A 15,092-nucleotide genomic window follows, 5' to 3' on the forward strand; every position below is an offset into this window, starting at 1 on the left:
GAGGGTGCAGCTCCATGATTTTCTTTCTGCACTTTATGCTTTTATTTCTACTGCTGGATTCATTGTTGAGCCAGCACCAGGATATTCTGTTTCTTGGAGGATCAGCTGGCACAGACTGGCTTGGTTCCTTGATTAAAGGACAGGGATTTCCCTCTTCTACTATATGTCTTGGAAGTACAAACCATAGCCACAGTCAAAATGTAAAAACTGGTGGAGTTTTTCAGGAGAAATGCATTTTCTGAGGGCAGAACTAGCATAGGTGGTTTAGTTGCTGACCAGAGAGCTCATTTATTCAGGACAGACAGCTGGAGAAGGAAACCTCTTAATTCTTGCAAGTTTTACCTTTGCCCTTGCAGTTCATGTTACTGTGTAGCAGACTGGAAGGTGAAGGTAAGCTGTACTTTCAGATTTATTTCAATTTTTCAGGCTCTCTAGGCCTTCTTATGAATGGTGAAGTGGGGCATAGTCCCCCTCTTTCCCTCTCCTGCTGCTGTAGTTCTTTGTGTTGACCTAAGGGATCCCCACCAGGGGATTTTTGTGACTGCAAGAACTGGGCTTTTAGATAGGTGGTTTGATTTTTTCAGAAGTACTGGAATGAAATGCAGGTAGTGGTAGAGGAGAAAATTGTACACTTTGGTCCAACTGAAACATACTTTATTACCAAAGGAAAGCTGTTTCTTCAGAAAGCTGGTGAATATTCTCTGCAATAAACGGTGTTCATGTAACAGTGAGAACAGTTACCAGTATTGGAGCAGCCCTTTTATGGGTTAAGCTCTCGGATAAAGCTCCTCTGACTTTTCAATAGCAAAATAAGTTTTCTTAAAAGTAGGTTGCTGTGATTCTGTAAGATGACTCAGGCTCCCAGTCACTTGCACAGGGTTGGGTTTTTTTGTACATGCATTTTTTTTATTATTTTCTCTTTTGAGGGTTTTGTCTTTTAGTCTACACGAGAAAAACTTTTTCTGGTTTTCATTAATAGATTGCTTTTTATTTTGTTTTTTCCTTAGAGGTGATACATTTAAGGAAACTGAATGCATAATCTATTTCTGAGAGGAAAATATAATCTCAAATGTACCTAGACTGCTGCTAACTGAACTCTTAAATTTACCAAGTCATGCGTTTAAAAGTATGCTTTTCCTCACAGTATTCAAAGGTGTCTTAGAACCATCATTCCTCTGATAATTAAAAATAAGCCAGATATTGTAGGCATTCCTCTAAGCCAGCACTCTAGGATATTGCTTTTAAATTGTATTAAAAGCTTCCAGTCCTTTGGAAAAATTACATGACAGCTTTTACTTGTGGAATGCAAATACAATTGTTCTGCAGGATTGTTACTGTATTTATGTTCACTTATTAAAATGGTGAATTCTCTCTTTTCTGCAGGCACAGCTTGAAGATAGTAAGGAGTACTTTGGAGTGAACTGACAGTAAGCCTTGCAGTACCGTGGTGGCAATAACATGGCTGTCCTCTGGAGATGCTGAAGCTCTGCTGTTTTGAACTTCTTTCTTATACCTCCCAACTTGTGCACAAAGGACTTAACATTGATTGGGATTCGTATGGTGTAAAACAGTCATGAGTATGGGGGTTCTTTCTCCCTTCACTTGACACCTGCATGTTTCCAGCAATCAATGATGAAGTCTGTACTGGGTCTGCTGACACTTGGGTCTGTTTTCAAGAGCTCTGAGTGACAGGTACTGTAAACATCCTACACTCTCAGCTGTGGAAACTAAGAAAGCTGGGAGAAGGCTGTTTACTCTCCCTGCCTTAGAAATCACCCAGAGGACAAGGACGGAATATTGCGAGGTCTGTGTTTATTGTATTTCTGACAACCTGTATTTCATATTTTACGTCATGGTGTCAGTAAACAAATAATAGCATTATATCATGTCATCAGTGTCTCATGTTCTGACCGAGGTCAGGAGGGCCTTACAGTATGCTTTTAGCTGCACTGCTGGCTTGAGGGAAACTTAAATAGTAGCAATAATACATTACAATACTTTCATCTTTAATCAGTAACTAAAATGGAGTTGTCACGCTGTTTATTTATAGGTGGTGGTATATACAAGTTACAGCGTAGACATCCTCAGGTTGGCACATCAGTAGTATATTTAATCAAATCATCCCTAAATGTTAGGTTCTTGTTTTCTAAGATTCACTCGGTTCTCATTTCCTACCCAATAGGGCTAGAAACAGAGGTCACAAGGCAGAAAAGGTTCTAGGGGACTTCAAATTTCAGTTTCTTTTCAAAGAAATTCAGAGGTGTCAACCCTGATTAACTCTATCTCTGAAGTAACTGAATTAAAGATACAGAGGTATTTACCTTTTATGTTTTCAGCTTAGTGTTCCCTGTCACTTGCCTCCCAGACTGTATTATTCTTTGTGCTTTGTCCTGGCAATCTTCCTCTTCCTCCTTATGTTTCTTTCATTCTATTTGCTGTAACCCAAGTAGAGCGTCTCATTTCAAATGTAAAATAAGCTGAAAAAAATATTTTTCCTTTAAAATCTGATGTCCTGCTGGCATGTCTAAATCCTCATGAAATGTACTTTTGCAGCTCTTCTAAAGCAGTGACTTTGGCAGAAAGAATATTGTTCCCTCTCTTTTCTTAGTTCTGGGAGGGGATACCTTTTGTGCTAAGAAACTTTTCCCAATACAGTTGAATTCAAAGATCACCTTCTAGCTTCTTTTGCAATACCATTCTTATGTCTTCCTGCTGGTTCAGCTTTTTAGCAAAGACATTTAAATGTAAAATCTTTGAAACAGGGGCTGTTCTAAGCATTTAAATAACAGAGTCTGGAAAGTGATGGGAGTGGGAAGAACATGGGAGAATGGTAAAAGATTGTGTAAGGATCAGTAGTAGTACTTCTACGAAATGGACAAAAAAAGAATTCAAACTGTTAGGCAGAGCTAAAAGTCAGTTATTTGAAGCAATGATTACTTTTCAGTCTCTGGCTTGTCTTCCTTTTGGAAAAAGGAATTGGAGGGGAAGCCAGAGTCACAGGGGCTGTTAGTGCTGTAGCCAAGGAGTAAGTTGATGAGTAAAAAGCAGATTGAGGTCTGGTTGTGCGGTAACAAACACCAGTGCTTCAGGTTTGTGGAGCTGTAACTCACGTTTTGTGGTGTTAATTTCTAAGAAAATCAGAGTTAGCCTCCTGAAATGATTGTTTTAAGGAGACATTATTGTTTGACTAGTCTGAACAGCTAGAGGGTAGCATTTGCTAATACACATGGTTCCCTTGGCAGAGAGCTATTTGAGGGTGATGGAACACACAGTTATATCCTCCGCTGCATGACAATATTGATTGTACGCTATGTTGTCAAGGAAAGACAACCTCTGAAAGGATACAACACCCTGAATTGGTGGGCTGTGGGTTTTTTATATTATTCTTACCTAGATTTGATTTAGGTTTGGAATCGTTATTTTATGTGAATTGGAAAACTTCTCTATTGTGCATTTAATAGTGAAATTCCATCTTCAGTTTCATTATTGTAAGTTAGGACTGTTGGAGTCTTTCTTGTACATTCTTCTTTGGCCACAGTTTCCTGCCCTTTCACTTGTGCTGACATGAGCTAATTCAGTGGCTTGACGCTGCTGAAAACTAAATAAGCAAAACAGCTTTTATGTGGATCAGCTTACTCCACCACTGTGCTGTGGCCTAAAATGCTACTGAAAATGCTGATTCCTTCAGATATGGTCACTTTTCTGAAGAGCTAGAACAGAGTTTATTCTAAATAGATTATGAAATCCTAAACCAATAAAATGGTGAAATTACAGGATTTTTTATATTTTTGTATTTCATTTGATATTAAATTCTTCTGTTAATGCTGTTTGAGCACAGTTGCAAGCATGGTGCTAAAATAAATTCAGGTAAAATTGGATTAAAATTTCTCATTTTTTGAATGCCATTCATGCTTCTCTTTGAAAGATTTTTTTTATGAAGTCTAATAACTAAATTGTGTTGGTAATAGGGAGCAACCAGTAGTTTTGTAAATTGTAAAGGTATCCTCTGATGTATTTGCACCATACTGAGCACTGTATAAATTGCATTATTTCTAGATCACAGAGGGTTGTTCCTCCCCCCCAGGTATCACTTGCCAAGCCAAAGGCAAATGTTATGTCCTTTTCTTTTGTTAATCTCAGGCTTCAAAGAGTTTAAGATTCTTTCCAGTCTATCAATTAAATATAGAGCTTTCCCATTGTGGAAAAAAAAAAAAAAACAACCAACAACAGGGCTGTTTCAAAAGCTCTTGCCAGTAATGAGCTTTGGATTGGGTCCATGAAGAGGTAATCTGAATAGCTACCACAGCAAGTCATCTGTGGGAAATTGCTGATTGTAGGCATGGGTGCTTTTTTTATTTATTTTTGAAGGGCAGTTCTGCCAAGATGCAAAAGTGTCTTGCTCCAAGTATGTTTTGGCACCACCTGGGACACTATCATTCTTGCATGTTAGGACCAACATGTGGCATTGATTATGTTTTAATTTTTGAATGAGGAAGAAGAGGATAGGTCTTATTAAAAATAAGGAAACCTGGTAAACTTAAGTGTAGGTATTAGAATTTTCTTCCTCTAAATGCTTAACACAGATATGAAGCAGTATTTTTTTCCTCCCCCCTGCTACATTTTTGATTACATAGTCCCTCTAGGTAATTGCCTAACATCCAGTTTTGGTAATGCAGTGAGCAACTGTGGGAAGAATGTGTGGGAGTCCTTGGGCAGAGCTGTTGCTTGTTTGGAGGCTGCAACTAGACCTTGAGGTTTACAAGTGAAATATTAGAAAAACATAGTATTAAAAGTTTCAAAGAGCGGCTAACAAGGGAAGGGAGAGGTGAAGGGGAAAGAGAAGTGACTTGTCCTCCAAAGGGGGGAAAAAAAATACCGCTGATTTTAAATGCAAACACATAAATGCAAATACAGTGGAAGAGAGCAGCAATTGTCCTTGATGCTTATGCAATAAAGAAGAGTTCTTTTTTTATGCAGTAAATCTCACTGTCACTGATTTTAATTGAGTGCTGGAGAATTTAAAGGTCTATGACAAGCTGTTCTGCTTTGAAGACCTGTATCTAAATTGAAGAAGCAAAAAAGAGTTTGGTCTGAATGAAAGAGAAGAAAACATGTTATATGGACTTCAGTCATAACTGCCCCTGAAATGAGAGGGAGGATTCTAGATTTGAATTTTCTCTGCTATGATTGAGATAAACACATAAAAGCAACTGTCCTTCAAACAGGTGTGAAGCATCTGCAATGCAAATGTACATTCATATACAAATATTATTTTTAAAAGCTTAAAAACACATTAACTTAAAATCTGAACTAACGCTTCTTTGTTTGATTCAGGTTTTCTTCAAAATCAGGTTCTATTGTTTAAAAAAAACTTTTTTTTTGTAAACTAATTCTCTTAAAAAGCACATTTGATTAAATAGAATGCAAAAGCTGAACCTTCTTTTGTTCTTGTGTGAAACTTCTGGTCCTTGTCAGCTCTGGGCTCCATCCCAGACCTACTTAGCTACAGTTAGGCTTTTGTCTCCTTATTTTTGACCTTTGGTTTTAAGGATGTTAATGTGAATTAGATGGAAATAAGCTTTTGTAGCAACCTGTCATGGTTTAACGCTGGCTGGCAACTAAGCACCACACACAGCCACTTGCTTGCTCCCCCGTGGTGGGATGGGGGAGAAAATTAGAAAAGTGAGACAAAATTGTGGGTTGAAATAAACAGTTTAATAGGTAAAGTAAAAGCCACGTGTACAAGCAAAGCAAAACAAGGAACTCGTTTACCATTTTCCATCGGCAGGCAGGTGTTCAGCCATCTCCAGGAAAGCAGGGCTCCATCAGGTGTAATGGTCACAAATGGAAAGACAAAGGACATCACTCCAAATGTTCCTCCTTCCCCCAGCTTTATATGCTGAGCATGACATTCTATGGTATGGAATATCCATTTGACTAGTTCAGGTCAGCTGTCTTGGCTGTGCTCCCCCCACAGCTGCCTGTGCACCTGCTCACTGGCAGAGCATGGGAAACTGGAAAAGTCCTTGATTTAGAGCAAGCACTACTTAGCAACAACTAAAACATCGGTGTGTTATCAACATTGTTTTCATACTAAATCCAAAACATAGCACTGCACCAGCTACCAAGAAGAAAATCAACTCTATCCCAGCTGGAAGCAGGACACAACCATTTTATACAATAAGCAAACTTCAACTAAGCATTGCAGCCTATAACTACAGAGCACCTCAGAAGAGAAGCTGAGGGCTTGCTTATTTTAATTAGTGTAATGTGATCACTAAATTACACCTTATTTAACTCTCCAAAAAGGAGAGTAGAGTGAGGCTGGCTTGTGTAAGCCTTACATTTGCAACACTGACTCCACTCCAAAAGAGGATTCGGTTTTGTTCGTGCTACAGTTAATAGGGGATTTTTGTTGCTGCCTTGGTCCTGCTATTAAGCTGTTAAAAAAATACCACAGAAAGACGGGCTGTAATCCTAGCTTTGGACAGACTCTCTGTGCTTCATTTTCTCCTTCGTGAAAGATGACACTTCCTTTGTAAACACAGAACCCCGTGTTGTTTAGGTGTGTCTCTCTTTGCAGTGAAGCATGTTTCTCAAAATCATACCATCACAAGCTAGTTTGTCTCATTGTGTTCCAGCCTTTCACTATGATTTAGATAGATTACACTGCTTGCTTGCGCTGCTGGGGAAGCAGAAAGGATGTGCTTATTACAAGACCTAGTGCAGGGTTATCGTAAAGGCTGCTAAGAGCTCCTTCTCGTGCTTTTGTTGTGATGCCATCCTCCCACGGGTGCCAAGTGGGCATACAGCACCTCTGCTAATGGTGGTTTCAGGTGTGCACTTACAGGGAGCCCACAGTTTGTACAGGCATACCCAGGCAGCTGGGGTATTGAGAGCTGCCCAGCTGTGGCAGCACGGAAATCGGCTCCAAGCCAGTCTCACCCCCTTTCTGAGCTGCTGGGTATATTCTTAGGCTATGGGAGGGTCCAGCTGACTGTTTCATTACTTGAGTTCAGGAGAAATACAATGACCGTTGCCATCAACTAAGGACTTCTGGGCTTTGCATCATTTGAAAGCTGCCTTTCTCCAGTTGTTTCTGCATAGCCTAAAGCACTTGCTGGCTCAGGTGTTCTAAAAAACTGCTGCTAAAATAACTCAGCCGTGGTGGGCAAGGGATAGGTTAATGTTGACAAATGAAATGGTTCCAGGATCTCTAAAATTAATGTTCTGTTTCTTGGCTAGAAATAGATGGCCCTGTATAGCTATGAACTTTGTAAGTAGTTGAACTTTGTGCAACTTGCTTAGCTTAGAAACAGTTTTGGTAAGGATGTTGAGTTGGCACTAGATTATGCTTTAGTTCACAAAGTACAGATGAAATATGTACAGTGGTAGATTTTTTTTCTTAGCAGTAGCCGTACTCACTGCATAGATATTAATGGAACTGCTAATTAAGATACTGCAGCCTGACTGTGTGATTTAATGTGAGGTGTTTAAAAGCCATGTAGATGTGGCACTTAGGGATATGGTTTAGTGGTAGACTTCGCGGTGTTACATTTACGGTTGTACTCGATGATCTTAGAAGTCTTTTCCAACCTAAACGATTCATTAATTCTATTATTCTAATTGATGAAATGCTACAATATGCTTTGTGCTGCCTGCATGGAAGAGCAGATCAAATCTAAATTGAAATAGATCATGTTTTATTGCCTTGGGGTAATTGTGCGTAGCATACAGCCTTTGAAATTAGAAGTGACAAAACCAGTTGTCTCTGTTGCCACTCAGATTAGGTGTGTGTCATAACATATAGGTTTGCAAAAACAGGAGTGACCAAACTTGTCTACTTCTCGCTGAAAAGTCCTGACACTCATGAAAAGTTCCACAGCCACTCATATTCATGGCTAGAAGTCTGTCACGTTGACTTATGGGGACCCTGGGCCTTCTGATCACCATTGCAGTGCCACCCTTCTGACCCCAGGGGAGGGCTCTCCTGTGGATATTTATCACCTACTTTCCCTGTCGGAAGTGAAAAGTATCAGCTGCCTTTTTTGGTCAGCCTTGCTGAAGTTTGCATGCTCTAAAAGTTTCAGCAACTACCCAGACTGAGGGGTGCTTGGTGATACTACACCTTGGGAGACCAGCTCTATGCTAACTAAGATCTATTTTCTGATACTTCCAGTGGCAAATTTTATTCTGACAGTATGTGTTCACCTGTACTTAATGTTTTTCGTCTCTGCAGAGAAGTGTGTGTGTCAGCCCAAATGCTCCTCAGTGGGGCTTGGCTGCTCTTTAGCTCAGAGATTTGGTTGGAGCTGTGTGAGCTCACCACATATGGCTTGGTTAGGCTAAGAAAGGAGCCGGACTGAAACTTGGAGGACAAAAGAAGTTGAATGGAAAATAGCTGGTAAGATTTTTCTATGAACTGCTGAGCTCGTCCAAGTGGGGGAGGAAAAGGATTGAAAATGAAGAATAGTAAAGACAAATTGATGTCTGAACTGTCAGTTCAGAAAACTCCAGAGACAAACTGAATGGAAATTTTTCCCCTGAAGTCCCCATGGAATTGTTAAAGACAAATCTAAATGGAGAACAGTACAGATTTACGTCTTTGTCTACAGGAACAGAATAATTATTGGCAACCAGAAAAGAAACTCTCGTTTCTTGGCAGGAAAAGAAAGAGATTTGGTTTAAAGATTTGAAATGAGTTGATTTAAGGTCTTTCAGGGAAAAATACAAGGTTTTTATGTTTACAATAGAAAAAATTTGTGGAAATGCAGAGGTGGGAAATGAAAAGTATTGGTTAGGGCTTGAAAATACGGATGCCTCTAATTTGTTTCTTCGAGTATATTTGTGGGATGGAATGATGTCTGAACATCTGCCAAATGCATTGTTTACAGCAAGTAAGGTGATTACCTATAAAGGAATATAGAAGTACCTGCTTCAGATTGTGGTCTGTCACTTAATTTTAAAAGAAGGCTTACCCTGAGTATTTTAACAAAAATGTGATTTCTATTTCACATTTTAATATGAAAGGAAAGGTAAGGTAGTTCATTCTGTCATCATCTCCCAGCCTGAGCAGTCTGAAGAATACATATGGATTTTAGCTGAATAAAAGTTCACAATGAGTTCTTAATTGCTGTTGGAGGTGTTGTTTGGGAGTTTCTGGGTTTTTTAGTAGATCATGCTGTTCTTTTGATCTATTTGATGTTGCTGGAACTGTCTGAGGCAGCATTAAGCTGGTTTTACTCTCTTTCCTTGTTCTTTCTCTAATCTGTATTTGTATGTAGTAAAGGAGGGAGAAGTAAGTATTTTGCTTTGGTCCATTTGGGTTAAGATTCCTGTGCTGTGCAAAGATTTTTGGTGAGGCCTTCACAGGCTTTTTCATATTGCTGGTTTTGTACCATCCATTAGTTCTGTAGCGATGTGAGAGAGTGAGTCACGGACTGTGTGCTCTGAGGCTTGTACAGTGCAAGATCCTAGAAGAGCAGGGGCAGCAGCCTGGGCCTCTGTGCCCTTGGAGACATCCCCTCCAACTTCCCTGCTGAACTTCAAAGAAACTTCACAGGTCTGTCGACTTTAATTTCTCTTCAGATTAACCTGAAAGGGGGAGAAATGCATATGGGTGTCACCAGTAGGGCTTGTTCACATGACTTAGCAATCGAAGGGTTTTTTTTAATGTCTGCTCTTCTGAAGATAATTTGACCAAAGACACCAAAAGATATGGGTAGGGGGAGAAAGCTTCACTTTTTTCAAGCAGGAACATTGGCATTTTTGTTACCTGGCTCTGGGGATTTGCCTATACATGGACTTGTTCTGAACAGATCTCCCTGATGCCTCTGTGAATAGAACAGGAGCTTCCAGAAATAATTTGGGTTTTGAATCACGCATTGCATTTGAAATGCACACTGTGCTTTAATAGTAACAGGCAGGTTTTGGGCATAGACAAGTTTTTGACAATTCATTGAAAACAAAACCTTTTTGTTTTCCGTATTTCCACAATTCTCTGCTTCGAAAAAATTTCTGAGAAATGTGCTTGGATCCAGCGTGTGGTTTGTGTGTGAACAGTGAGGGCAAACCTGCAACAGAGGCACTGTGACTCAAGTGCGATGTGGGAGACTGAAACACACACCTCTCTTCTACCCAATTAAAAAATGAAAGCAAGTATTGAAGTCTTGACAACACTTGCAAAACCAAAAAAGCACCCTAGCCTGCATATGTCCCCCGCAACTTCCCATGTTCTCATATTCTGACCAACTTTACTCCACTGTTTGTTTATGGAAAACATGGAATATACTCTGAAGACCTTGACATGCAGCCTGCTTGAGAGTATATTTTCCAAATTAAGTCATTTTAATTTCTCGTTTCTTAAATTCAGAAGCATCCATTTACACTTGGGATATAATTTTATTGTGGAGAAAGGAGGTGGAGGAAAGAGACAGTCAATTGAGAACTGATTGTGCACACAGAAGAAAGTAGAGAAGCATTTTTCAAAGGGCCAAATGGTCTGACTTAATCTTTGTTGATGCTGACAGTCCTGTGGACATCAACATTCAGCAAATGGGGCTGTACCCTTCTGAGATTGTGCCTTGCCTTTTACCATACCTCCTGCTCAGCATCGCTCCCGCTCACCTGTCTGCTCCGTGGAACTTGCCTGATCCCCCTACTGGGGATTGAGGACCTACTCTCACCTGATCTGTCTCCCACATTTTGCGTTTCATAGCTAAGAAACTGAGAGAAATTGGGCTGAGAAGAGGGAGCTGCCCATGAAGGTTCAAGAGGGGCTGAAGTTAGTATGATTGCCAGCAGAAAGAGACCTAGAAACAGGGCTGCAGAAAGGCTTAGCAGAAGCGACCTGAGGATGTCTTGAGTAGAGAGAAGTCTTGGGAAACAAAGAGAAGAGCAAACCTGGGGAAGGACAGAGCTTGGTACTTGATACAGAGCCTCAGCACTGATTTTACAGGAGAGGAGATGGCATGGAATCCTGCACAAGAGGGCATAAAACGCAAAAGGTGGGCAATGTGTGTGTATAACATAAAAAAGCAGCAAAATAAGACCACTCTGCCTGTGCAGGCTTGCGAGGGAGAAACTGGCAATACTGTACCAGGAGAGCACATTGAACCTTTTCTTGAGGGGGAGACTTGATAGACCTTTAGCCTGAAACAGGCTTGTGTCCAGCTGATGCAGGGAGGACTTGTAATTGTTTGGAAAAGACCATCTATACTGTTGCAAGCCCTATTACGTGAGCTTCTCCTTTAATGAAGGAAGGACTGGTCCTCCCACACCAGTCCAGTGATAACCAGCTGTTGCTCAGCCTTGAAAGGGCAAGGTCATCTACTAAGAGCCTGGTCTGTGGTGTCATGTCCCCCTGGAAGGGGAAGGCTTTTGCTCCAGTCACCTGTAGCCCAAGCCTCTGCACCATCAAAGGAAGATGATGGGGGCAGCAGGGAATACAGCCTGATCCTGTTAGGCTGTATTGAGAGAGAGAGTTAATTCACGACAAAATTATATTCTTCAGCAGCCTGAACAAAAAGCAACGTATAAAGCAGCCAAAGATTTAAATTTATGTTACCCAAACCACCTGCACCAAATCAAGCTACTCTGAGAGCTTGTCTCCTATCAACAAGTGATTTTGGAATGTTGGAATGCCTCCTTTAAATGTTGTCCTCGTCCGAAGCAGCGTTTTGGAGGCAGCTCTGCCATGTCTGTAAGTTGCAAGAAGCACTGCGGTACAAAATGGGAGCTGCCCGTTCTCTGCCGGTCCCTGGGGTGGCTGTGCAAGGGGAGCAGATGCAGGGCTGCGAGAACGGAGTAGAAAATAAGTTTGATAATTGGGATTTATGTTTGGGCACTTTTTTGTCGCTGAAGGCTGTGAGGCTGATGGGGGGTGGGGGGTGGGGGGGGTGTTGCTGCCCCTGCTGCCTCTGAAACGTTAAGAAAAAGTAATAAATCATGTCATCAGCATTGCTGCTGGTTTGGCACAACACAAATTTGCTGTTCTTCTCAGCACTGTTTTCCGTCCAGCCAAAAAAACAACCGAAGAATTGTTTTTTTTCCGGCAGAATTAAAAGAAATAAAATAATTTCCTCAGCCGTCCGTGGGGCCCGCTGGCCGGAGCCATGCTGGGTGGGGGTGGCTGGGCCGGGCAGCCTCCCCTGCTGCGGCCGGCCTGGCTGTGCCGGGGCCGCGGCCTCCGCCTCAGGTACGTGGGGTGACTGTCTCACACTGCCTCGAGGAGAAACTGGGAATAATTTGAGGCAATGAAGTAGTAATAAAGGTCGGATCTTAATGACTGAGGACATAGCCTAGCTTACTAACTCCTGTTTTCTGTTGCAGGACAGGGAATGTGATTTTTCTGCTTTAACTCCAGGTGAATGCTGTACTCTGCTTTGTCTCCCTGCTCATTTAGGATTTAGGCAACAGGTAGTTAAGACAGTCTGAAATATTTTTGCAGCTAGCTAGTCCATGAGTTCTAGCAGTTCAGGCCTATTTTTGAAGGGTTTTGAGGCAGAGATGTTGACAACAGCTTGCAGAAAGGACAGCAGGACTTTTGTAAAGTTCTCTTTAATGTGCCAGCATCTGGGTACCTCAGTCTCACTGCTAACCAGTCTGTAGGTTTCAGAAACTTTTTTTTTTGCTTGCTTGTCATGTCCCCTGTTTCTGGAGGTGGAGAGAAGTAAGACCTTCAAGCCTATCAGAAGCATAAAACTCTTTGTTTGCATTTTCAGATGAAGCTCCAGCTCCAAGCTGCACAGTTGACAGAGACCAGCTATGATTGCATCTTACATCTTGCTGGCTCTTTTCAATATACGTTTGTCACCCCTGAGTACTATCTTCTCTGTCCTGCTATATTCTGGAACAAATCTTTGAGGAAGGACAGCAAAGGACAAGATGGTAACATTATACCATCTGAGATGGCTTTTTAAGGATGGTGTGCAAGTCCAAATCATTCCTTTGGTGCAGGAAAGGGAAATGTTAAGATCAAGAACAGCGAGGTTTGTTAATTTCCATTACAAGAAAGCCCAGTGTACTGGCTTGTCTGTCACTGCAGTTATTTCATCCTTCTGCCCAGGCTTTCTCTCTGCATCTGACTGAGTTGAGCAACATCGCTGTGTTTGATTTCTCTCTGCAACACAGGGGTGTTCACTGGACAGATGTTACACTATTCAAGGTCTAATCATCTTTATGACCTGAAGGGGGAGGTGGGGTGGGAAGTGTAATTCTGAGTGTGTGCCTGACATCTGCTGACACACAACTTCGGCTGCAACCAGTGGGAAAGCATGCTTGACTTAGGCTTAGCACCCTGGTCATACTGCATCCTACAGCACAAATACCGATATTTAAATTTTTTTAAAAATTGAAACTTGTAATTGTGCAAAGCTGTTAGTTTGACTTTTATCAATTGCTCTTTGAGTAGCTCTAAGCTTTTGCTCTGGATAAATAATCACACATTTCTGGTAAGTGCTGCACTTTAAGCCTTCACACCTGAGTATGGTCATATTGAGGAAGTGACCAGCTCTGATGACAAAATCTGTGAGGTTGAGATACTTGCAAGTAACGTGGTGGTTAGAAAGTCAGAAGATTAACCTTGTGCTATGTTAAGGCAACTGTAGGACCAATAAAATGAGCATTCACAGTTCAAGAAAATCTGGAATTTTAAGATGCCTACTGTGTCAACCCAGGCATGACTTGGCAGTAATTGCTGTAGGGTATCTAAATTAAGCAATTAAGTTTCTATTGTGGCAACTGTTAGGAAAGACTGCAGTGCGCATCAATTCCTCCAGGACGCAAATGCACTTTTCCTTTCAAGCAGGAGTTGTGGGCATTCACATCCTTGCAGGCAAATTACTGAGGCCCTAAATCAGCAAAACACTTTTAAGCATATCCTTAAGCACTTTGTTGTTGATGAAGGGGAGACATAAGCTTTTAATTATCTGTGCTGAACAGAAAGCTGGGAGGCTCCTTGAATATCTTTTAGAACACTTAAATGCTAGCTGTGCCCTGAAATGCAGAACCCAAGAAACTGCTGCCTTACCCTCTAGCTGTACTTGCTTTCTGTGAATATGCTTACTAACCTTCAAGTAGATAGTGCCTTACATCTGATTCTTTGTGGGAATTTTGCCTGTCCCAAGTGCTTATCCGTTTAGAAGAACAGGCATAATGCTGTACTCAGCTTTAACTGGAGCACTTTTGATAGCTGTCCATCTTATCCAAATACTGCTGAGAGTGGGATTATTAAATAATCTGAAAGACAAATGGAGGATGAAGCCAGGAGGGGAACAGATTTTGGTTTTTATATGTTCACATCTGTATCATAACCAGACGCTGGCAGATACTTCAGCCCTACCAGTGCAGCCAGCACTTTGGAGTTCTCTGCAGGAGGCAGAAAAAGGAGGAAAAGACACCCCCTCATACCCTCCCCAAAGCAGCAGGCAATCGCAGCTGTTCTCAAGGAGAAGGTTTGTGTCAGCAGATCTTACGCAGCTATGCTCAGAAAAGTTTGTGTCAGCAGCCATAAAAGCTGGCCTGTCAGCATTTCTGTTTTATTCCATACACAAAATGCATATTTCTGAACAATTATGCCAAAGGCAGGGAATATTTCTTGATAACGCAACTTGGAAGTAGCATCTTCCTGCGGGAGCAATTCACATCACATGCTGCAGAAATCTGTGTGGGTTTAGATGCAAATTCTTGTTGCTGGTACTCACTGTAAGGCTGTGTTGGGAGACAAGTCATTTGGTGTTACATGTTGGCCAAGGTATTCTTGGCCTGATCCACAGTCCATGGAAATTAGTGAATTTCTGGTGATTCTAACCAGCTTCCAAGCATGCCCCCAAAAAGCATATTCGTTATGAAGGAAGCTTGGTGGTGATTAGATTTTTGGCTTCCAGAGTCTTCAGAGAATATGTAAAATGCACACTGATTTCAGTGTGCAGCTGGGATCTAGCTGTTATAAGAGGCAGGACAGAGAGCTGGGATGAATTTTTAATGCAAACTGGTTTACTGCTTTAATATATGTTTACTGTTGTATCTCAACCCCCATTTAACTGTGTTTTAGCTGTTTCCATTAAGAAAGATGTTTTTATTCCTCCATTGTC

At 41.3% G+C, this 15,092-nt stretch overlaps 1 long non-coding RNA gene across 1 annotated transcript in view; it reads left to right on the top strand.

Moving 5' to 3' along the window:
• Positions 1–8,244, top strand: part of LOC130150976 (uncharacterized) — a 43,171-nt gene extending 34,927 nt beyond the window's left edge. The window contains exon 4 of the long non-coding RNA XR_008822450.1: positions 1,384–8,244. This is a non-coding gene — a long non-coding RNA (uncharacterized LOC130150976). The remainder of the gene's footprint in view (positions 1–1,383) is intronic.
• The last annotated feature ends 6,848 nt before the right edge of the window (positions 8,245–15,092 follow it).

The sequence above is a fragment of the Falco biarmicus genome, chromosome 6 (genome assembly GCF_023638135.1).
Source record: "Falco biarmicus isolate bFalBia1 chromosome 6, bFalBia1.pri, whole genome shotgun sequence".
In the NCBI taxonomy this organism is placed as follows: Eukaryota; Metazoa; Chordata; class Aves; order Falconiformes; family Falconidae; genus Falco; species Falco biarmicus.